The sequence below is a fragment of the Miniopterus natalensis genome, chromosome 8, assembly GCF_054644295.1.
Source record: "Miniopterus natalensis isolate mMinNat1 chromosome 8, mMinNat1.hap1, whole genome shotgun sequence".
NCBI classification, from domain to species: Eukaryota; Metazoa; Chordata; class Mammalia; order Chiroptera; family Miniopteridae; genus Miniopterus; species Miniopterus natalensis.
In genome coordinates, this window is record NC_142088.1 from 56,013,810 (window position 1) to 56,038,087 (window position 24,278).

A 24,278-nucleotide genomic window follows, 5' to 3' on the forward strand; every position below is an offset into this window, starting at 1 on the left:
GAGAGGAAAGGAAGGTGACTTTGGATGTCACCTGGTACATTATTCTCAGGCTGAGGTGGTCGCAATGTGGAAAGTAACCTAGGGAAGAAACTAATCTAACCTGTGCTCTCTGAGGGCCAGTGGATGTGCCAGGCAGTGGCTCTGGTGCAGGGTTAGGAAATGGGGTCTCCTCAGGAACCTTAGTGTCTGGAAAGCAGGCACTGGTGGCTTCTGCACAGATGCGGTGAGGATTCGCGGTGCTACAGGCACTATTAGTCAGTGTCCATATCAACAGAGGTTCCATCAGTGGACATCAGCAGGAGACCATTGCATTCTACTTGGGAGGAATTTGAGAGGATATAGGGACTAATATTGCAAGGGGTGGTAAAATTAAAGAAACACTGGTCTTTTGACTCTTAGTGTGACACTGTTTTTTATTAATTCAATGTGGACCCATTGTAGGAAGTCACTGGAGAACTTATCACAGAAATCCACTCTATCCCTTTCCCTATCTCCATTCAGGAATGTCAAGTTGGCTACTGAAAATGCATTCACCTCCAACAATCTCAATGATGAAAATAATTATAGTACAAATTATGCAAGTGAAAACAACAATCTGATATTTTATTTCCTGCCAATTCAATAAGTATGTTTTAAACCTGGTACTATTACTGCTTATAATTGTGTAGGATAATCTATTTCTTGCCTCTTGGCATGTTGATATTTCTCTGGCCCTCTTCCAAGCTCTTGCATTCCAGGTGAGGCCTGAATGATGCCCTGATATAATAATCATAATAATGATAATAATAATATCTTACCCCTTCCTGGATTGGTGAAGGTAAATGTATGTAAGATGCCAAGTAAAGGCAACTATGTTAGACCTCTATTTAGCCACACAGTGAGAACACGAGCAGTGTGGTGGAGCAAGTTGAACCTTCCTGTTCCAGAAGATGTTCCTCAGGTGGCTACCAGCTGAATCTGTCTCAGAAAGGGAAGGTTATTGCAGCTAATGATTTCAACAAGATATGTGAATATTTTCTTGGGGAGGTCCTTTGATTAACCAGTCAGTTTCAGCAATGTGCAGTTTTGGTGTCTCTTCTTTTCTTTATGAAATTTCAAAGAGAAAGAGTGAAATGGTCTAACTTAGTTCAAACATTCACTCTTAAACAAGTATAGCCAGGATCATCAAGCAGGGACATGGAAACTGGGACCATCCTTGTGGGGCTATTTTCAGAGAAGAAGTTGTGGTAAACTGGTAGCTACCCCATTGTATCTGTTAAAGTATGCCCAGCAACAGACACAGAGTCTGTGTTTCTGTGAATGTGATTATGCATGCTATGTGCACGCATGAGTTGAATTGTCAAACAATTCAAAGTATCTGTAACTGACATCGTGCGCCATTTAATAAAATTGCTGGTCAGACTAAAAATGTGCAACCTTTTTGAAGAGTGATTTCTTAATTTCTAGCAATAACCTTATAATTTTGCATATATTTGGACCCAATCATTTTACTTCTAGAAACTTATCCTTAAGAAAATAAGAGCTACTGTTATGAAGATATTCATCAGAACATATTTATAACATAAACATAGAAAGAGCATAACTATTCAATTACAAGGGAGTGGTTGAATATATGTTGATACATCTGTGGAATGTTTATTCCCAGCAATCATTGAAAATGTTGTAGAAGAACATTTAATAATATGTAAATTTTGTTCACAATGTATTATTCAGTAAAAAGATCAAGTCATGAAGTGGTATATAGTATGATTACATTTTTGTTAAAAAAGAAGAAAGGACATGCATAGAGGTAAGATTTTAAGAAATGTAACAAAACGTTAACAATGACCATCTTGGAGTAGTGACAGTACAAGTAGTTTTTATGATCTTTTTTCTTATCAGAATTTTCAATTTTTCTTTCATAATTACGTTTTCCTTTGTAATAAGAAAAAAAAATGCAGAAAGTGATCTAGTGTGAGTTTGTGAACCACCAATTTGGCTTTAAGCTTTCCAGCAGCCAACACACAGACAGGGCCATTACGAGGTCCCTGATTCACTGTCTATAACAGGAGAACGAATCCAATTGTCTGGGGGCAACGTGGCTCTTTCGAGCACTAAAACCTATGAGAAATTTATCCTATGGGCCCTCTTAAAGAGGTCACTGGGTAATATAAGAAACAATATATTTAATGGCACCCTTAGAGTAAATATAGTCCTGAGTTTTATAGGGCTCTCTTCATACTGTGCCCCTTGTTCCTCAACATGTGCTGATGAGAGATTGTTAAAGCACATTCAGTAAAAATTAGTTTACCTAGGACACCAATATGACACCGTCCAATTACATAATTCATTTATCAGGCTTAATCCAGTAAAGATTTTTGAATACCTATAGGAATAGATGGATTGTATACCCTTCGATCTTCTACTAAGGAACAAAGAATTCAAGATTATTTTCCTAACAAGTAGCAGGGGTTTGCAATTTAATCTTGTATGTAACTAGGTATGGCTATATTCTCTATCAGTTAGTGGAGCAAAATCTGTGAAAAGAGGGACAACTGCCACTTCTTCATGAAAGTTAGGAGCCAGACAAGGAGACACACCTAACTGAAGGCTCTGGGCAAAGCCTGGTCAAGTTAATTCATAGAAGGTAAATTTTGAGTCACTAGCTCATAGACAAATAAGAAGGCAGATCAGGTCCAAATATTTTGTCATAGAACAGTGTTACAATACAATGTGGCCTAGAGGTGTTTATAAGCATGTATAACCAGATACTCGCCTCATCTATTAAGACTAAAAAACACAACAACAACAAAATACCCCCAAATGCTAGCGTCTACATTAGAAATTCATAGAACATTGACATGAATAATGTAATTTCTTGGTGTATCGTTCAGGACAAAATGATCATGTATCTGGTTTAAAGGATATATGTGCTCAGGTAACTGAGTGAGTTAAGTAACTTAATTTTGGGTCAATTAGATAATAGAGGACATTTACCAAAAAGGATTACCCATTTCGAAGTGGTTTATTTATGGTTCCTTTTTGGTGTTAATTAGTTAGTTGCTATGGCAGCAACTAAGAGAATTCCTAGTTCCTCTCCATGCTATCTACAGGGAACAGAACACTTATCTTTCTGTGACCTGGTGGTGATGATGGGGGATGGGGGATGTTATCACCATCAGGGGACTATCACATGGTGTACTTTCCATCTCTCTTCTTCTGCCATTCAAAAACAGATTTATACTGCACAAGGAATTCTGTGCTATTTCCTGACCCAATAGATAAACTCTCAATGTAGTGGGCTCTAAACCATTTCTCTCCTCCCAGACAGTTTTAAACAAAGGCAGGAGCAGAAATGCCTGCTGATTTTGCCCTTGGTCAAAGGAGAATGAAATCAGTCCTCGGTCAAAGGAGGAGAAAATGGCATGATTCCTGGGTAGTTGGTGTTCTTGCATTTATTTTCTCTGTATGTCTGTTCTTACTGCTTATCAATTAAATACTGTAATTGTGCCTGTTGCAAAAATAAAAATGCTTGCAGTATTGATTGAGCATATGAATCATAAACTACAGTAATGCCTGGAAACTCAGTGAATTTCTCCATGACAACTATGGTTAAAATGCTTAAGTGTTACCAGGTGATTTAAAAATCCAGATGTTGGACGAGGCAATCTGGCACAGGACAGTCAGAGGCCCCTTGATCATATGGAAAGTTGCATATTTTCTGTCAGTTTCACTTAAAATATTTTCTTGGTGGGGGTGAGAGCTGGTAGATATGCATTTTAACTGGAATTTGGCAAATTACACTTGTTTAAAATATATGGGTATAAGCTTCCCATCCTACCACCTATTGAGACTGACCTGTATTATCGCTATAGGCAGTTAATTGGTCTCTCATTTCCTCGTCCTGTTCTCTTGCAACCTAGTCTCTGCACTCAAGACAATGTGAGCATTTGAAAATGCAAACAATGATTATCTTTCAGTGGCTTGCCATGGTCCTCGGGCTAATATCTAAACTCTCTCATGTGTGAGGAGCCTGTCATGACTTGGCTTCTGCTTGCATCTCAGCCAAACCTCTGAGTTTAACTGCATTCATTTCATCCTCATGCTCCCTCAATGATGCTCTGAAACAGTGCTGTCCCTCCTGGTGTTTTCATGACCTATTTCTCAACATGTAGCAATCATCACCACCCAGCCTACTCTCTTGGCTAAATGCTTGCCTGTTAATCTTCATCAGCGTTCCCTGATCCTGAAGTGGAGGTTAGGAGCCCTTCCCCTGTCTCTTACACCAGCCCAAGAGCCCTCTGCTTTCTGGGGAAACATAGTCAGTGTATTTTTAGTAGTTCTCTCTGCCCAGATGTTCCCCGAGGACAGGTACCAACTCAACTTTGAGTACAGTCAAATTCCCAATCCCTAATTCAGTGCCTGGCATGTATCTGTGGCCAATTCAATGACTTACTGGCTGAATATTTGGCAGACAACTGTCAGAAGCACAAAGACAAACAGGATGCTGTTCCTGGTCTCAGGAACATGACCTAATACGTTCATGCCAGGTAATGCCGTGTAGAATGGGCCCGTGCCACAGAGAGCTCTGGGAGTTCCGGGGAGGGACAAAGTGCACCTGTGGGCAATGGAAAGGGCTTCTAGGCAAAGGAGATTTTCAAACTGGTCTTGGGATGGCTTACACTGTTTTGATGGGGAGGGATGCATGAGCAGCAGCAGTGTTTGGACAGAAATGGAATATAGCTTAGTCTGGCTGGGCAAAGAGATTATTGGAGCATTTGCTGGAAAAGCAGCTCACACCAGACTGTGGGGGTCAAGAAAGCCAGCTCACGAAGAACACAGAGTGCAGGCAGAGCTGACTCTTATATTAAAAGATTAATAGAGGAAGGTAAAAGAATGTGGTCCTTCTTTGTTGTATTGTGTCCTACACCATCACTTTTTTTTTCCTTTTTTCTTCTCTCTCCACCCACTCCCCCGCCCCCACCTTCCCTCTGAGATCCCTCAGTCTGTTCCATGCTTCTGTGTCTCTGGATCTATTTTATTCATCAGTTTATTTTGTTCATTATATTCCACATATGAGTGAGATCATGTGATACTTGTCTTTCTCTGCCTGGCTCATTTCACTTAGCATAATACTTTCTAGTTCCCTCCATGCTGTGCCAAAGGATAAAAAAATCCTTCCCCTTACAGCTGCGTAGTATTCCATGGTGTAAATGTGCCACAGCTTTTCTATCCACTCATCTACTGATGGGCACTTGGGCTGTTTCCAGGTCTTGGCTATTGTAAATTGGGCTGCTATGAACATCGGGGTGCATAAGTTCTTTGTGATTGGTGTTTCGGGTTCCTTAGAATATATTCCTAGAAGGTGGGATCACTGGGTCAAATGGCAGTTCCATTTTTAATTTTTTGAGGAAACTCCATACTGTTTTCCATGGTGGCTACACCGGTCTGCATTCTCACCAGCAGTGTACTAGGGTTTCCCCACATCTCCACCAGCACTTGTTTGTTGATTTGCTGATGACAGCCATTCCAACAGTTCACCATCATTTTTAATGACACGTTGGTGTAAGCACCATTCTTATTATTTTAATAGGATGATTTTGAAAACCTTTATTATGGAACTGACGGAAAACATGAAGTTTTGTGTTTCTGCTGGGGTCACGCCTTGTACGTTGCTGACCCCTGGTGCATTTTAAATAATCACATCCAAAATACCCTCTAGAATAAAGTGGAATATAAACAAATGAAATATTTTAGATTACGTAATTACTGAATAATAAAAAATGAACAGAGCTAGAAAGCTCGCTGCTAGTTTTCATAGTTAATCCTTGTCAGTGGAGTTACGGCCATGGACCTTCTTGTCTTACTCTACTACAGCCAGCTTTTTACCAGAGACCTGCTATGAGTTCAAAACTCTTCATCTGAGGTCAAATGCAAGGTGGAGAGCTGGGTGACATGCAGAGAAAGCAATAAAATGACTAGTAGCTTGAAAAACAAGACCTCAGAGGGATGTTTAAATAAATTGAGAATCATCATCAGTAGCAAAGGAATGGCTTAAATGTTTCGAACCACACGTTGGTGTTTCTTTCTTCACCTTCACAGTGAGTACATGGAGAAGTGGGCTCATCTTGCAGCAAGCAAATTCATGTTAGACCACATGGGAAAGCCCACCAATGCTGGCATTGGTTTAATCCTCACAGGTACAGAATAAAGCTATACATTGTTCATTAGGAATACAGTAGTGGTTACCAAAAGTTCTGGGGGGAGGGGCAAATGGGGAGATGGTCAAAAGGTACAAATTTCCAGGTATAAGATGAATAAATTCTGGACATTTAATGTACAGCATGGTGATTATAGTTAACAATGCTGTATTATACACTTGAAAGTTGCTGAGAGGCTAGACCTTAAATGTTCTCACCACAAATAAGAAATGCTAATTATGTGAAGTGATGAAGGTGTTAGCTAATGCTGTGGTGGTGATTATTTTGCAGTACATAAATGTATTAAATCAACAAGTTGTGCTCCTTAAATTTACACAATGCTATGTCAATTATATTTCAATAAAGCCAGGAGCAAAAAACAGAATAGCATGGATGCCTGTCTGGAATGCTTTAGGCAAAATAATGAAGAACTCCTGCATTTCCATTGATTCTTCTATCAGGGTTTGTTGTTATTTAATAACATAAATCTTTAAAGATTTATGTGTCACAATTTGGGTTCTCTGGAAGCAGATGCTGAGGCAGGTAGAAGTGTAAAATATTTATTGGGGAATAAACCTGTGAATGGGACTGAGAGGAAGCAGGATTGGGCAGGTGGTGTGGCAGGCAGGCTGCCATGCCAAGCTGGTGAAGCCTCTGGCAGCCCCGCGGGAGCTCCGCAGCACAGCTCGCCCATTGGAGGCATATATGGTGGGTGGGAATGGTTGGCTCTGTATCCCTGCTTTCTTCAGTCATTGAGTTGAGGCTTCAGAGACAAGAACTATTCTTGGCTACCACTATCTGGCTCAGTCATTGGCCAGGAGCCACTCCACAAATGTGACCTCAGCTGGAAAGCTGAAGCAGACAGAACTTGAAGGACTAACAGCTGGAGGCTGTGAGCCAACCACATTCCTCACAGCTGGGCAGCAAGTCCTTTCTGAAAGGGGAATCTGCACGGCCCATCACTCTGCCTGCTGTATTATGAACAATACACGTCTCTTTCATTGCAATTAAATACATAAGAATAGTCAGCTTTCTGTGTGCAAACATAATGTACAAATCTTTATTCCAATTCTCACTTTGTTTTTGAAAGAGTTACATGAACTAACTAAACACACTTAAGCATGGTTTCTGAGATTTACGTAAAAAGACCACAGCCAGGGAATCACAGTAGGCACACAAAATCAGACATTCTTCCCATACTGTTCATAACCTCACAGCAACCCTGCAAGATAGGGACTATGACTCATTCTTTCAGGTCAAATTGCTTAGATTTCTTTCCTAGGTCATGTGACTAATAAGTGGCAGAGCTGAGATGTCAGCTATTTGTATTATTTTCGAGGCACTGTGCATTCTACCAGGGTAACTGAAGTCCCAGAAGAGGAATATAACTCCCCAGCTTGTATTTTGTAAAAATAATTCAATTCTCATGTGCTCTGGTCCAGATTCTGGGTATGTTTGCTGTAGCCTTTATTGTATTAAAATAAACTATTACGGCTTTGGCATACATTCAACAGGGTGGAATTCACTTTTAACTGGCTTCTTTGTAATGCTTGGGTAGTTGTTTCCTGTGTATGTGTATATGTTAACTCACTGCACTTGCTGAGAGAGTTATGACTCCTTTCCATAGGATCTTGGCTTTTATAGATTCCCTTTTTATTTCTAGCTTTATATATTATTTACCTAATCTATTTTACAAATAAAATAATATCACAGTCAAAATATAAAGTTCAATAAGACTATGACATCAACTGTAAGGAATTACTGAATATAAAAAATAATCCTCCCACCTATATCTGTTTCAGTATTTTATACACAAGAACATGTGGTAAGCATTTCAGTAATATTTCCCTAATTTTTTAACTGATGAAGTTCATTTCTCTCCATGATTTAGAGATCATTAAAATCAGCTGTATAATCAAACATCTACTTCTAAGGCCAAAAAAGTGATATTACCTCTTGTTTAGCTATTTATTGATGGGTAAATTCAGCACTGGGGCAGTTCATCAACTCACACTTAGTTTATTCAGATTTTGTAAGAATTAGCCTCAGACTAAGCTAAAAACATGATTTATTAAATAAAATAATCATCTGAGCAAATTGAGGGAAGCAGACTATTTAATTTTTTAAAAGAACAAATGTTTCTGAAGAACTTTAACAAGTTAAGTTGCTTTGCTAATGATGCGACTAAACAGCTGCTATTTTTTATTATGATGGGGAGACCATCTGTGAGATAATAAAAAATATATGTATTGGTCTCTGTCTCTGATTCCTGGCACAGAGCTCTAAAACCCTTGTGATTTCCTAAGCAATAAGAGCACTAGGAGCAACTTTTCCTCTATTTGGCCTTTGACCCCTAACTCCTGATACAGGGCTCCTAAATCCTAAATCCTTTGGCATTTCTTGGGTGATAGGAGTATGTTTTGTTCTAATGAGGCGACTCTTGGTGGCCTCCTGGATCATGGCTGGTCATCAGAAAGCTTGGAATTTTCAACCCCACATGCCATTCTCCAGAAAAGAGAGAGGGGCTGGAGATGGCTTTAATTGACCATGCCTACATGAGAAATCCTCCATAAAAAAATCTCAATAGTGTGAGGTTTGGAAAGCTTCCAGGTTGGTGAACACATCTAATAAGGGAGGGTGGCACACCCCAACTCCATGGGGATAGAAGCTCCTGCTCTCGGGTCCCTCCCAGACCTTACCCTGTGTACCTTTCACCTGGATGTTCATCTGTATCCTTTGTTATCTTCTTTAATAAACTGGTAAGTGTAATTAATAATTTCCCTGAGTTTTGTGAGCTGCTGTAGCAAATTATAAAATCATAGGAACCTCTGGTTTGTAGCCAAGTTGAACAGAAGCAGTGGGTAACCTGGGGGCCTTCTACGTACAATTGACATCTGAAGTGAGGAGTAGTCTCATGGGCTTGATACCTTAACCTGTAGGATCTGATGCTGCGTCTCCACATAGTGTCTGACGTGAGTTAAATTGTAGGACACCCAGCTGGTGTCACTGAGTTACTTGGTGTGTAACCGCTCCCCCTCTCCCCACAGTGCATCTGGTTTCAGAAGTGTTGTGAGTCTGGTAGTTGTGTGAGAGTAAAGGAGAAACGGGAGGAAGGCTGAGTTTTTTCCAATTCACCATCACATATCTACCTAATGTAATTTGACTTTGGGAAATGAAATTCAGCAACAGTATTTGCCCCTGAAATAGTTTCCAAAAACCACTACAGTGTGTGTGTGTGTATGCGCATGTGTGTGTATCTGTAAGCAATCCAGTGCACTGCTATTATATTGATTTCCCCTCATCCTTGGAGCCAATGAAAACTAGAGATGAAACCTGTACTACACTGTCTTAGTACATCAACTATAATAGTTTACATACTTTGTTACTTAGTGAGTTGCATAGTGGTCCCAATAGGATAAGGTACCTCTGGTACCTATAAATGTGATCTTATTTGGAGACAGGGTCTGTGCAGATGTTAAATTAAGGATCTTGAGATGAGGTCATACTGGTTTTAGGGTGGGTTCTAAATCCAATGACTGGTGCCTTATAGGAGAAGAGAAAGGGAGATTTGAGACACAGAGGAGAAGGCCAAATGAAGACAGAGGCAGAGATTGGAGTGATGTGTTTACAAGCCACGGAATGGCAAGAATTGCCATCAGCCACGAAGGAGGTAGAAGAGAGGTATGGGATGGAGTCTCCCTCAGTCTCAGAAGAAAACAATCCTGCTGACACCTTGATTTCAGACTTTTGGCCTTCTGAACTGTGAGAGAATAAATATCTGTTGTTTTAAGTTACCAAGCTTGTGGTAACTCACTGCACTTGCTGAGAGAGTTATGGGGAAAACCCCACCAATATTTCAGTAGCACTAGTATATCCTCTTATTCTAACCCTTTATTCTGAGTTGAGCATATTAGGTCAGAGAGACCATAGAAAATGAGGGCCAATATTTACTTGAGAGGTCATGGTCCCATATGTTTCTCTTTGTTTTTTATACTTTCAATATTTTCCTGCTGAAAATATAGGCAGTGAGAAATTAGGATGTCTTCTGCCTGAAGGGAGGCATTGCTTTCTGATAGTCATTCATTCATCATTCATCATCCATCCATTCATTCATTCATATGGAACTATCAAATCTCAGTAATGCTATCTCTGAAGTTCAGAGTGTAAACATTTGTATGTCATGCAGATATGACATAGAAATAAGTGAGCACAGGAATTACTAAAAGTGAGAGTCCTCTTGTGTCTTATTTCCTGGACTTGAGGCTACATCAAGCTTGGGCGGCCCAAGAATCTCCAGCTGCTGCTACAAAAATGGCAGTGAAAGCAGGGCTGCTCAGTCCAGGGGAATCTTCCTCCCAGGGTGTTCTTCATGCTGTGATGTGGCCTCTCTGCCATTTAGGCTGTGCTGTGACAAATAGTTTTGATTAATTTCAGTGAGAAAATACAAGTGTTAAGGCTGGATCTATTGGAAAACAAAAACCAAGAGTACCACCTGAATGGTAAAATACAAGTTTTACAGTGGCTTCGGGCACTTCCAAGGCAATGCTTGAGCAACTCCATGGTGGAGAACCAGCAGATCCCCAGGGACGGTGGAATCCCTTAGTGGTAGGATGGGTGTCATCAGCCTCTTTGCAGCCTGTGAGCATCCATCCGTGACTACATGAGGTGGAGCCATAAAAATAAGGCCAAGAAATTTGTCATGATCTCAGGGAATTTGAGGGGAAGAGAAAGGTGTCTCCCAGTATGAATGTGTGTCCAGATGACCCTGTGACCTCGGGATCGTGGAGCTCTGCTGAAGAGTGCGGACAGTGCTCCCTCCAGGCTCCAGAATCGTACAGCCCACTGGTTAAGGCACGTCTTCAAACTGGTAAAAGGTTGACAGAGGATAAGTTTCCCACGTGTACCCTTCAGTTTCACCTTGGGCAGGGAGCAAAGGTTTCCCTTGATGCCCTTGTCCTTCCCCAAGGTCCCTAAGCCCTCTACCCTTTGCCCAGGGGTTTCTCAGTCTCTTACACTCCTGAACAGCAGCTTGTCCACGGGGGACTAGTCAACGGGCCGTGGGAGCGGGGGACTTTCCTCTCTCCTGGACCCCTGTGACTCTTTCTCTTCGAGAGAGATGGTCTGCCTTCTCCCTTCTCTGTCCACAATCATAAACTGCCTTCCTTTTAGCAGCCTTGCTACTTGGCTTTCTTTCTCCCTTTTGTACAGGCCCGATCTTTTCTAGACTTTTCATGGAAAAAACAAACAAACACCTCTGCAGCTTTGCCTCCCCTGGATAGTGCAATAATCTTCTAACTTTTTCTCCTGCCAGCTTCACACTCTATTTTGTGTGGACATGAATTTCTAACCTAGGGGCCTGAGGCTCGGGTGAAGTTTTTCCCCCCGCAGAGTAGGTCTTTGCTATGGAGAAAACTCTGGGCATATTTCAAAATAGTTAACCTTTCCCCTCCCCTTGCCGGAGCCATGAAGGGATCTTTCTTGGCTCTTTCTTGTGAGAACCTGGGGGGCTCCAGAAGGAAAATGCCAAAAAAATGTGAAGGTCTCTCCAAGACACAGGAGCTATTCATTTTCATGCTAGTCCACACTCAGCCTCCGGCAGTTTATCAAAATTACCACTTAGGTGTTCCCACCAGTTTATGGCTCCAGCGGCCTCCGCTCCAGGTGTCCAGATCTTGGCTGTGACCTCATATTCTCTTGTGTCTCCAGGTTTCAGGGTGGACCTTTGCCCTATGAACTCAGTTTTCTGATGTGTCCAGGGAAAGTTATTTATTTTCAGGTTTTTCCCACTCCTTCTTATTGTCAGGGTGAGAGTGATAACATCTAAGATCTTTATATGTAGGAGCTGAAACTGGAAGTCTAGCCACAGCCCATTTTGAACACAACAGCCTGAGAAATCCCTGTAATGTGTAAGACAAGTCAAGTTGCCCCTCTGCTTCCAGCCCATCTTTGAATTTTTATTTCTGGATGGGAGGAAGGAAAATTGCCCTAGAGGCACAGGTAAGAGAGGAGAGGGGACACATAGAGAGCAAACTGCTTCATGTTTCAAGATTTAAGCCTGATACATGCAAAAGTAAAATTGTTACAGTCAGTTTGAAGAGCCGTAGGCACAGATGTTTTATAATTGTGTGTCTTTAAGTACTCAACATTTTTGGATGTTTGATTTAAACTGACCTCCTAATTGATTTAAATTAGTGAATTTTATTAAATCATATCAAACCTAGTTCCATTATGTAAGGGTTTCAAAAAATCGACAATTTTCTCCTTTAATCTTTTTTTTTTTTTAATTTTAGTTTAAATGACTCTCCATTGGAAGAGAGAATCTCAAGTATTTGACCTAGAGTTTTAGACTTAATTTTTTTCCCCTCCCTTCCTGTGTTTCTTTCACCCTACTTTCTTACTTCCTTTTGTCTATCCCTTTTCTTCATCAGGCCTTCCTCTTTTATTCTCTCTTTTCACCACCCATTAACAACATATTCATTTCAGATTTTTTTTAAAGAAAAAATTTAAGAGCCTTCCTAACAAAATTCCCTGGTTTCATTCTTATTTGTCCTTCATAGAGAAGCACTGCATTGTTTTGTTGTTTTCCTTCTATACATTTCATATAAAAATACATTTCCATATGTTGTGTCCATAAACAATGCCATATTTTTGCATGTTTTTGAACTTCATATGTATTTTATCATACTGTACTAATCCTATGCAAATTTCATCTTTAGTCAACATTATGTTTTTGAGATTTATCCATGTTGCTACAAGCAGGCAGATTTCGTTTGTTTATTTTAGCTGTCACATAGTGTTACATTTTATAAATATATTAAAACATATCCTTTTTAAATTTAAATATATTTGGGTAACTATTATTTTATTTTTATAAACAATGCTTCACTTATTATTTTTTATTTGTTTTTGTGTGCATCCTAGAGAATTTTTCTAAGATATATACATAGGAGCCAAATTGCTAGGTGTTTTCTAAGATATATACATAGGAGCCAAATTGCTAGGTAATGTACGTCTTCAATTTTGCTAGACATAGCCAAATTGTGTTCCAAAGTGGTTCTTCCAATTCCATCAGCAATAAATGAGAATTCCTGTTGCATCACATCTGGTCAAAAATAGGTACTTTCAGACTGAAAAAATCTGTCAATTTAATAAATGTGAAATAATATATCATTGTTCTAATTTTCTTTTCCTTATTACTAGTATGGTTAAAAATATTTTCATATATTAAGTGATCATTGAATTTCCTGTTTTAGTGAATCTCCCATTTTTCTGTTGGGTTATTGATTTCTGTATATGTTCTTTATATGGTCTGGATACTAATTCTTCTACCAGTTATATGTGTTGCAACTATCTTCTCCCAGTCTGTGACTTATTTTTTCACTATCTGTGCTGTGTTTTGTTGTAAAAAAAAAAAGTCTTAATTTTAATATAGCAAATTTATTAATCTTTTATTGTGTCATTTGTGTTTTTCTGTGTGGTTATTTTTTTTCTTAGAACTCCTTCCATACTTTAACATCATTTAGTCTCCTTTATTTTCTTCTAAAGTTTTGGTTTTCAAATATAGGTTTTTAATCTCCTTGGAATATTTTTAATGTTTATATAGTATATAGTATAAGTAGAGAATCATATGGATACCTTATTTTCCAACTACCACTAATTGATTAGCCCATCCTTTCTTCATTGTAATGACATCTCTGTCATATGTCAAGTATCCACATATGTGTTTATAACCTAGTTCCACTGGTCTATTTGCTTATCACACTCTCTCATTACTCTGACTTGTCAAGGGGATCATTTTTCTGTTTTACACTATTATTACCAGTACATAGATAGTTACTACTTTTTGTATGATGAGCTCGTATTTGCCAATTTTGCTGAACTCTTTCATTAATGGTTTTATTATTGATTTGAATCATAGAGGCCTAGATTCTATTCTCAACTTTATCACTAAAAAGTTCTGTGACCTGAGGAAAGTTACTACTGTCACTAAATCTCATTGTTCTCTTTGGAAAGAGGCAGGTCAAAATATCTAACTCACAAGGTTGGGTTGTTGTGAAGATAAAATAAGAAAGTAAATGTTGATAGCCTAACACAAAGTGGAGACCCCCAGAATGCTAGTTCTTTGAAAATGCTGAATTGTCTGACAAATAGTCTGACAATTAGTATATGTATAATAAAAACTAATTAAATTAAATCACACACGCGTGCGCACACACACACACACACACACACACACACACACTTTGAAGACCCTTCTTGCCATCTAAAGCTCCACAAGAGGGCATTTTTTAAAGTTATGGAGTCACAAGCTTCATTTGTTTTCTCCTTTTTAATGAGAACATATTACCCTTTCTGTTAAAGAAATCCAAAACATTAGGTTGGGGGTAAATACTCCGGGGAAGATAACCACTTGGAGAACACAAAGTTATCTCTTGGTTTCAGGTAAGATATATGTTCTTTATATGATTCATTATAGATATTAAATCTGTCAGAGAAAAAATGGCCATTACAATGATGTGACTTTAAAGTATTTTCCAAAAGAGCCGTGTCTGTCATCAGTTACAAAAGAAGACCAAATGCGCATGCTGACAGACAGACAGCTGGTTCTCATTCATATTAAGTTCCTCTCAAGCAAAAGGAATGCTAAGGCAATCTGGCCTCCTATTATGTTGATTCCAAAGTAATTACATTTGTTATTTCCAGGCAATGCAGTAAATCTAGTTGTGGCAAGTAGGTGGATATTTCACAAAAGTAATCTGGGAGACCATTAAATATGATCACGTGTTGTGTTGAACCTCCCCCCCCTTCTGCCTCAGGACAAATAATGTTCAGTCCAGGTGTGGGGGAGGGGAGATATGGGACGCAAACTTATTTCCTTTAAGAGACAGGAAAACCATGTTTTTCTCCATGGAAATGTAAAATTTACAGGAAACAAAGGAGTCCAGTTAAGGCATGCGGGGGTCAGAGGAATGCCAAACTGCCCCTGTGCAAGAGATTTGCTCTCTCTCTGTTCTCAGTCCAAAAGCTGCCAAGTCCAGCTGCTTCCCAGGCAGTCATCTACCTCCCCACACACACCTGCTATCCCAGCACTTTACTCTGCTCTGGGGTAGTCTGGCCATTAATTAAAGTCTACAGCAGAAGGGTTTATGACCCTTATGATTTCATTATAGTTAGAAATTCTTTAGAGCTTTCTCTCATTCACATAAAGGTCAAATGCTTTTTGAATCCTTTAATAAACCGATTGCCTAAAGGCTAAATTCAGGAAGAAATCTAATATAGACACTAAGTGATGATTTTGTTGTCTCAAAGTCTCTGTTCAGAATGGACATAATTCTTCATTTAGCCTGTGATCTGATCTCCCATTAATATCAGCTTCCTGACATGTTATCACGATGCAAGAGTAAAGAAAGCAAAAACAAACTTGACTTAAAGGCATTCACCCCTGAAACACAGATTTGCCTAAGAATAAAATTAAGACCCAACGACTAACTTTTTTTTTTCTTGTAGACATCAGAGATTTAGCTAGCAATTGCTTCATGCATTTTAAAAAATTGGGGAATAAAAAAATCTGGAATGCTTTAGAGAAAAACTGCCTCTTGATCCGTGAAGGGTAGGTTGGTTTCAGCTGCAGTGAAATAATACAGTCTGGGGGGTGAAGACTTTCGCTTCAAATCTCTTCAGAGAAATTGGCTCTTCATAAGTTAGCATGTTGGTTTAACTTGACCAGTGTTTGTCAGTTGTTTAGATTATAGCCCATTGTATTTCATTCTGGAAATCAGAAATCAGAAGTGACCTGAATATATGAAGAGGGAGAGAGGGAATGAGAATCACCAGTCACATGGAAAATAAGATTTTTTTTTTTTGCTTAGTTTTGTTTCTTCCACCCAGATTCATTTACTTCATCTGTATGTTATGATTTCAAAAATGGGCCAGAGATAGCTTATTAAGGGAAGTTGGTTTTGTTTTCCTTATTTTGGGGAATATTTTAAATTCTAGAACATTCACTAGGTAAAATTAGTTTTAAAGAAAGTATTATTATGTAAATAGAGAGAAAAATAAATATATACATATTGATATACAATGTATGTAAGACAGTGTATGTATTGCCTTTAGCAGATGCAGAATACAGATAATGTGGAAAGTTCTGGGAAAAGCAGAGGAGCCTACACAAAATGGCATGGACTGGTGGGTGACAACCAGCAACTGCATTTTACTTAGTTTATGCATTTTTTTCTACTACTTCATATGAAGATGTCACAAATGTCTCAATCTGCAATGAGGGTGCTGACATCCTGCCCTGTGTAGCCCACACTTCCAGCTGTGCCTGGTTGGATTCTACATGCTCATTTCCTCAGCCTGGGGAACAGCACACTCACTGTGGCAGGAGCCTCAACTGCTCTGGGATCCAGAATCTTGTGCTACTTTCCCCACTAATCACCTATGTGACCTTGGAGACTTCATTTCACCTCTTAGCCCCTGGTTTCTTCATTTACTTGAAACAAAATAGACTTACAGTACATTTTTCGTTAATTGGTGAATGAATTAATTTGAGTTTGACTAGGATCTTGGAGACTTATGGCTCCCTTGCCTCATTCAAAAATTCTGTTACCATGTTTCACTCGGTTTCACTGCTACCAGTTTTAGTGTCTTGGCTAACAAGATGGTATATCAACTGGAAAACTTAGCTTTTCTAGATATGCCAAGAAAGATGCAGTTGAATATTGAAATTCTCAATTTACTAGTTGCAGCCTTGGGGTTTTTAACTTAGGGAGTGGTAAAAAGAACTACTGGTTATTACCCATATGGCAACTCTGCACATTTTTCAAAATGAGTTAAACAACGCACCCCACCCCACCCCCCTTCCAGGATGATGTAGCCTTCCTCCAAGCACAGCACCAATTAGATTTCAGGCCCATAACATAAGTGACCATTTTAACAGTTTTAAAATACAATTTATTGGCAACAAGTATATTCACAATGTTGTGCAACCATCACTACCATCCACTTCCAGAATGTCTTCAACATTCCCAAAAGAAACTCTGTACCCATTAGACATGACTCCCCATTTCCCACCCACTCCTCAGCCCATGGAGCCTCTATTCTACTTCCTGTCTGTGTGAATTTGCCTATACTAGTACCTTACATAAGTGGAATCATACAAAATTTATCCTTTTGTGTCTGACTTATTTCATTTAGCATAGTGTTTTTACGGTTCATCCATGTTGTAGCATGTATCAGAATTGCACTCCTTTTTAGGACCAAATAATATTCCATTGTATGGGTAAACACTTGTTTATAATTAACGTATCAATGGACATTTGGGTTGCTCCTACATCTTGGTTATTGTGAATAATGCTGTTATGCTGTTGGCATTCAAGTATCTATTTTAGTCCTGTTTCCAATTCTTTTTGAAGTAGAATTGCTGGTAATTTTATGTTTAACCTTTTGAGGAACCACCAAACTTTTTCCACAGTGACCACACCATTTTCTATAACCACCAACAATGCATAAGTGATCTAATATCTCTACATCCTTGCTAATGCATATTTTCTGTATTTTTTAAAAAAATAATAGCAACCCTAATGGGTTTGAAATGGTATCTCACTATAGTTTTGATTTGCATTTTCCTAATGATTAATGATGTTGAACAATTTTTCATATGCTTGTCAGTCATTTGTATTTCTTCTTTGGAGAAATGTCTGTTCATGTCCTTTGCCCATTTTGTCATCATTTTTTGTTGTTGAGTTATAGGAGTTTTTATATATTTTGGATATTAATACCTTATCAGGTATATAATTTGCAAATATTTTCTCCCATTCTGTGTGTTGTCTTTTTACTCTGTTGATAGTGCCCTTTATATACAAAAGTTTTCAAATTTTGCTGACACTTAACTTACCTATTTTTTCTTTTGTTGCTTATACAACTAATTTTAATATATGAATTAATGGTGATAATCACCCAGAGTAGGCTCATTTGTCAGATGGTGTAGAAGCTATTTTGTAGAAAGAGTAAGAAGAGCTCTGCAACATGGAGAGTGGGCACTGGCGTCCTCACATGACTAATACCAGTGTACTGTAATCCTTTTAATTCAAATATCCTCTTAAGTGGATTTTTGCATCATATTATTTATATTATGTATATATTTTTATTTGTATATTTTTACTTATATGTTTACTAATTTAACCGTCACAATTCTGGAACAAGTATCTGATAAAATATCTTGTACAGGAAATTCAAATGCAAGATAAAATTAATAATACAAGCTGAAGGTAATAATAAGAGCATGGCAGAGTTGACACTTCTAATAATTTTTCTTTGGCAACCACACTGAGAGAATCGAACAAGATGTCAGTAAAAATTCACAAATATCAATGCAACTATTTTACAATATGGATTTACCTCTACTACAGTTAATAACAAATTCTAAGTATATATTGTGTTAATATTAGTCAATGATAGTAGAGAGGTCTAAAAATTTCTAAGACTTTAAAAAATATTTTATGTTTATCACATCATTTAAAATTTATTAGAGTAGATTTATGTCATAAATACAGAAATTAATATTTATAATATTTATAAAACCAACACTTATTAGGGATGCAGCCTCCAATATTTTTCCCTGTTTTGAAAGGGGTATTTCTAAAAGTTTGGAGACTGTTGGGCTCCATAAAAAGAAGTGCTTATCAGCTTCGTCAGGAAACTGGCACATTTTTATGCCTAGAGTTTCTTGTTTCAAAAATGTAATGTTGACCTCACCCCGGTCTGTTTGGCAAAGGTTCACTGGTGGATCACTGCAAAGACAGCAAGGGATTCACACTTCTGGCTCTATTCTTTATGTAACAACAAGTGCACATTTTTTCTGTCTGTGTTTGTACAGAGTTTGTATATGTGTAGTTGAGTAATCCTTGGGACAAAGGAGACTGATACGATGCCAGAAGAAAATACCATAGCTGAGTTGACTGATGAAAGCCCTTCTGGACTTCTGGACCTAAGTTGTGTTAACAGAGAAGATGATTTTTTAAAACAGCAAAACTGTGGCTAATCAATCACACTGAATCTGGGTTTCTCCTTGTACTATTCTGTTATCTAAGCTTATAGATTTGCTGGGTCCTTGTTAACCCAGACATTCTTCCACTTGTGGCCTTTCTGCCCATTTCACTGCTCATTAACATGTAGCCATCTACCAGTAAACCAGCATGGGGTGAGATTTTTATCTAGCGGCATTCCCTTGTTGTTTATATCAGTATGAAATTTTGGGGTTATATGCAAATTTTCTTTACCCATGTGGATTTTGACTTCACAGTCATGGATAATCAACTGCTAATCAAACCTATTATTAAAACAACCAAAACAACCATCTTAAAACCAAGAGAAGCTTTTCTGGTCATGCTTTAGATGGTCATAACTGTAAAGCCACTTATGAGAAAACCTGGAATTTTGATGTGATTTTGAAAATAAGATTATGCACTTTTTTGAAACAAGAAGTTTCTAACAAAGTCAGGCTAGAGACTGAATTTTTTTTTTTTTTTTTTTTTACGTAAGACAGCCTGTAGTTAACAGAGGAGAGAGCTTTCAGTTTGTAGTTACTCATCCCAGCTAAAATCTGCACGTTTGGCTGGGTTTACAGAATCATGGAGATAGAAGGAACGTAAAAGGGTACCATACCTTGCCTCCTCTGAAATTGTCATTATCTGAAACCTACAGTAAAAGCTTCCTTTTCCAAAGGGAGTGTTAAGTCCCTTAATGCAGGATTGCCCTCTCATACATTCCCCTGCTCTAAACCTGTTTGCAGCAGAGTGGCAGGACAGTCCTGTAGTGCTACTCTACCTTGAAAGAAAGGCAGTCTTGATTGTGTTATATACCTATATCCAGGAATGAACAGCGAAAGAGGAACTCTTAGCTAATCAATGAACAGTTACGAAGTATTGGATTTGGAAGAAACCTGGTTTTCAGGAATGAAAGCTAAACCTGGTAGTGCTTCTTAGTCCCCTGAAATAACAGAGCCATGCTCAGGCAACCCTTTGGCAACAGGAAGGTCATGGGAGAAAAAGTAAGCAACTCAAGGGTGAGCTGTGGCTCCTTTAGAGAAAAGAGGGGCAGCCCCCCATTACCGAATACCACTTTTGCCCGGGGCCTTTGCAGCATGCAGTGTTTCTGGCCCAGCTCTGGCACCTTGCTATTTTGGTAAGAGCCTTGTTGTCTTTTTACCAGCTTATTCCTTGAAATGATAATATAGCTTGTTTGTTTTCTGTTTCTGGACTGTGATATATTTTCTTAACAGTCTGGTTTAAAAAAATAAATAAGGTTTTACTTTTCCTAAAAAAAAAAAAAATTTTTTAAATCCCCTCACCTAGATTGAAATAGCTGAAAATGTGAGGGACCTTACCCACTGTGGTCTGCTGATGATTTGAGGGTGCAGTATCTGCCCAGACGGGGTGGTGGGAAAGGAACAGTGGAGTTTTGAATAGATCAGTGAAGGCAAGTAGCAGGTTGAAAGGAAATATGTAACTAAGCCATCCTAAGACTCTTTCAGAATAGTTTACCTAGTTTGCTTAGGTGTCTGTAGGTCACCTAACAGAGAAACTATATTTATTATCTATCTAACTTCTAAAAAAGATGGCTGGACTCTGATGAAGAGCAATAACATGTTAGAAACGGTGATGCAGAGGGCAAATGGTGATGGAGATCCGGGATGAACAGCACGCGGGACACGGGTCCCACACCCTGCGTCAAGTCCTTTCTGTTTAGCCTAGAAGAGAAAGAGAAAAGAACCCAGAGCTAGGACATAAATCTCCCACAGTCATAACCGAACAGGGTTTCTCTGTTTCCTGTTTAGGAGTCAGGCCCTGAGTCAGGAATCTGGGCTTCCCCAGACCTGAGCGTCTTTAATGAATGTTTCGTGTACCTTCGACATAGAGCAGACTCGGAGCTGGTTTTTCTTTGCGGGGGGAAGGCTAAGCCTGCGTGGTTGTTGATAAGAACTTCCCTCAGATCGCGCCTCATCAGGGGTGACCCAGACTCTGGGCCAAGCGAATGGCCTGCCCTCTCTGACCTCATGCCAGGACACCTGCCCCTAACGTTGGGTGGTCTCCAACCCAGCCGAACCGGGACATTGTCAGGTGCCATTTTTCTTGTTATTCTTAATCTCCCTTTCACATTTGTCACAGCATTTCTAATCCTCAGTATCGCTCAGTTTTATGACCCCACTGTATTCCATGCCCTCCACCCTTAACACACAATCATGCTTCCTATTTTACAGGAAACAGAGGCCACCACTGCTCAGATAATAAGAAGTCGTACGTATGGCATCTCATATACGAGACAGTGCTATTTTTTTTTTTTTTACAAATGGTCTCCTTGATTTTTTTTTTTAAATGTATCTTTATTGATTTTCAGAGAGAGGAAAGGAGAGGGAGAGAGAGAGAGATAGAAACATCAATGACGAGAGTCATTGAACGAGCCCGCAGCCCGGGCATGTGCCCTGACAGGGAATCGAACCCCAATCGCCTGGATCCTAGGTCGACGCTCAACCGCTGGGCCACGCCCGGCCGGGCGGTCTCCTTGATATTAACATCACCTTTATGTAGACTTATTATTCCTTCCTTTCAAGAAGATTTGAAGCGTCGGAGAGAGTTCAAACTTAGGTCTGAGGGACCACTGAACCTCTGCTCTTTTAATTACTTTATGCTTCGTCTCGAAAACAAAACACATCGAAACAAATTAATCCCAAACCAAATTTCTTTCTCATCTGCTCTAGGTATCTTTTAATAAGGAAGGGGAACTTAATGTTTAGAAATCCTTTGACAAGCTATACGCAGGATAGAATTTGCATGCAGATGTAGCTGACATGGATGTGTTTCTGTAGATTGTAATGAGGGTGGGGGGTGAGGGTGAGGGCCAGGATGGAGAGAGAGTGAGGTGAAGACAAGCTTATAGGAAGGCCCCAAGATGGGAGAAGAGGAGACTTGGGGGAACAGAATGCCAACACTGCTGCCTCACAATTTTACCTAGTATTGGTTTTGAATGTGCAAGACTACATGGGGAAGAAGAAACAACCAAGGCATTGCCTTACAAAAAAAAAAGCACCGGCAGAAAAGTTAAGACAATGACCATGTTAAAGGTAATATATTAGAGATCGCCTTAGTTTTTCTGAATAAGCCTGTCATCTGAATCAGTACCTTTGCCCAAGCATTAGCTAAGATTTTATTATAGCAACAAAACCAACCATTCATTTGTGGGTTATGGTGGTAGCCAAGGGGGGGATACCTTCAGCTTTTAGATGGCAGCTTGGCCAAACTTAAGGACAACATTGTTTGGTTTGCAGAGGGAGCAGTTCCCCTCCCCTTTTTTTTAACTTGATGAATTGTGGAACCATTTATTCTTTAGAAGTTCAAGTAAGAAAAAGAAATTATATTTAAATAATACTTGGCATCTGGTTCAGCAAATTAATATAATCTGGAGTCATTTAAAAGACCTCATGTTTTCTCAGCAGAAGTGGTATCTTTCTGTGGACCAGACCCAGGTTCAGTTTCTCATTCAGCTCTTGACTTAAACTGAGTAAGACCCTACTGGAGGTAGACTGCTCAGCTGTGTGTCTCCTGGAATCCATCTCCTCCAGGACCTAAATATTCTCAGTTAATGAGATGCCTTCTTGTTATTGCTTATAAAGTCACTAATACTTTTCTGAGAGTCTGTGTATAAAATTTATGTAAAGTGTGTATTCAACCATAGAATAACTTGAGTAGCTATTTTCTCATTAAGGCAAACTCTTACCTAATGTATTACAGCAGGTTTTATTCCAGAGGGTTACTTCTGGTCATTGGAAATCTTAGTTTTTTAATATTTAATTTTATATAAACCAATTGATTATTTATAAGTTTGTTTATAGATTGCTTGTTTCACTGTGCTTAGCCCTAATTAGGAAATGTATAAAGTCATTTGTCAATGAAGTGTGAGATAGCAATATAACTGCTTGAGTAGTATAATGTGAGAACTGGTGATTTTATGAAGAGAAAAATCTCCTGCTGTTCTCTCAGTAAGTATCTGGTTTGCTTTGTGTGACTGTTTCTCCTGGCCTTTCTGAAACACAGAACCAAAGCAAAGCAGGCTAGAAGGGGCTCAGAGTTAATCCCATGTTCAGGGAGCAAATTTAAGCTAATTGTTGCACCGGGGGTTTGAACCCATGAGCTGGACCTCATTATATCAACTCTAACGAACTGAGCTAACTAATAAGGAAGAAACCTATGAGAGAAACCTGATGTTCAGTCTAAGGCACTATGTGATACTTTGTCACCTTAGCATCACTGCTTCTATTGTCACAATTAGCCACAGGAAATTTGGAAATGATTTTTTTAGGAGAAGTTTCTACTATACCTTACAAAATTAGAAAATTTTTCAGGATTCAACAGCATGAATTTGGTGCCATGACAAACTCATAGAGAATGACAGTGCCCTTGGACTTAATGAACTAACTACTAGTGCTTTCAAAACAGGAGGAAAGATTTCTTTTCTACATATAGTCACAATGAGAAAATGTCACAAGATACTGGAACTATTATCATCATCAATTACTTCCAGAGGGAAAGTGAGAATTGACTTGACTTCCTAATGACTCATCCTGGGCATATCAGAAGTATGTTATTTATCTATTCATTCATTTTTTTTTAAAAATATATCTTTATTGATTTCAGAGAGAGGAAAGGAGAGGGAGAGAGAGAGATAGAAACATCAATGATGAGAGAGTCATTGAACGGCTGCAGCCCGCAACCCGGGCATGTGCCCTGACCGGGAATCGAACCCCGATCGCCTGGATCCTAGGTCGATGCTCAACCGCTGAGCCACACCCGGCCGGGCTATTCATTAATTTTTTAATAACAAATATTTATTGAGTTGCTTCTCTGTGACAGGAATTGTCATTGGCAGTGGGAATACAGAGATGACCAAGATGGACAAGACTTGGTTCCTCTGGAGCCTATAGTATAGAAGAGAAATATAGTCAATAAACACATAAGCAAATAAATGAGAAGAATTGTTCATTAAATGCTGATAGTACATGATTTCTCAAACTTCAAACATATATTCTCCTAGAGGCGCAAAGTG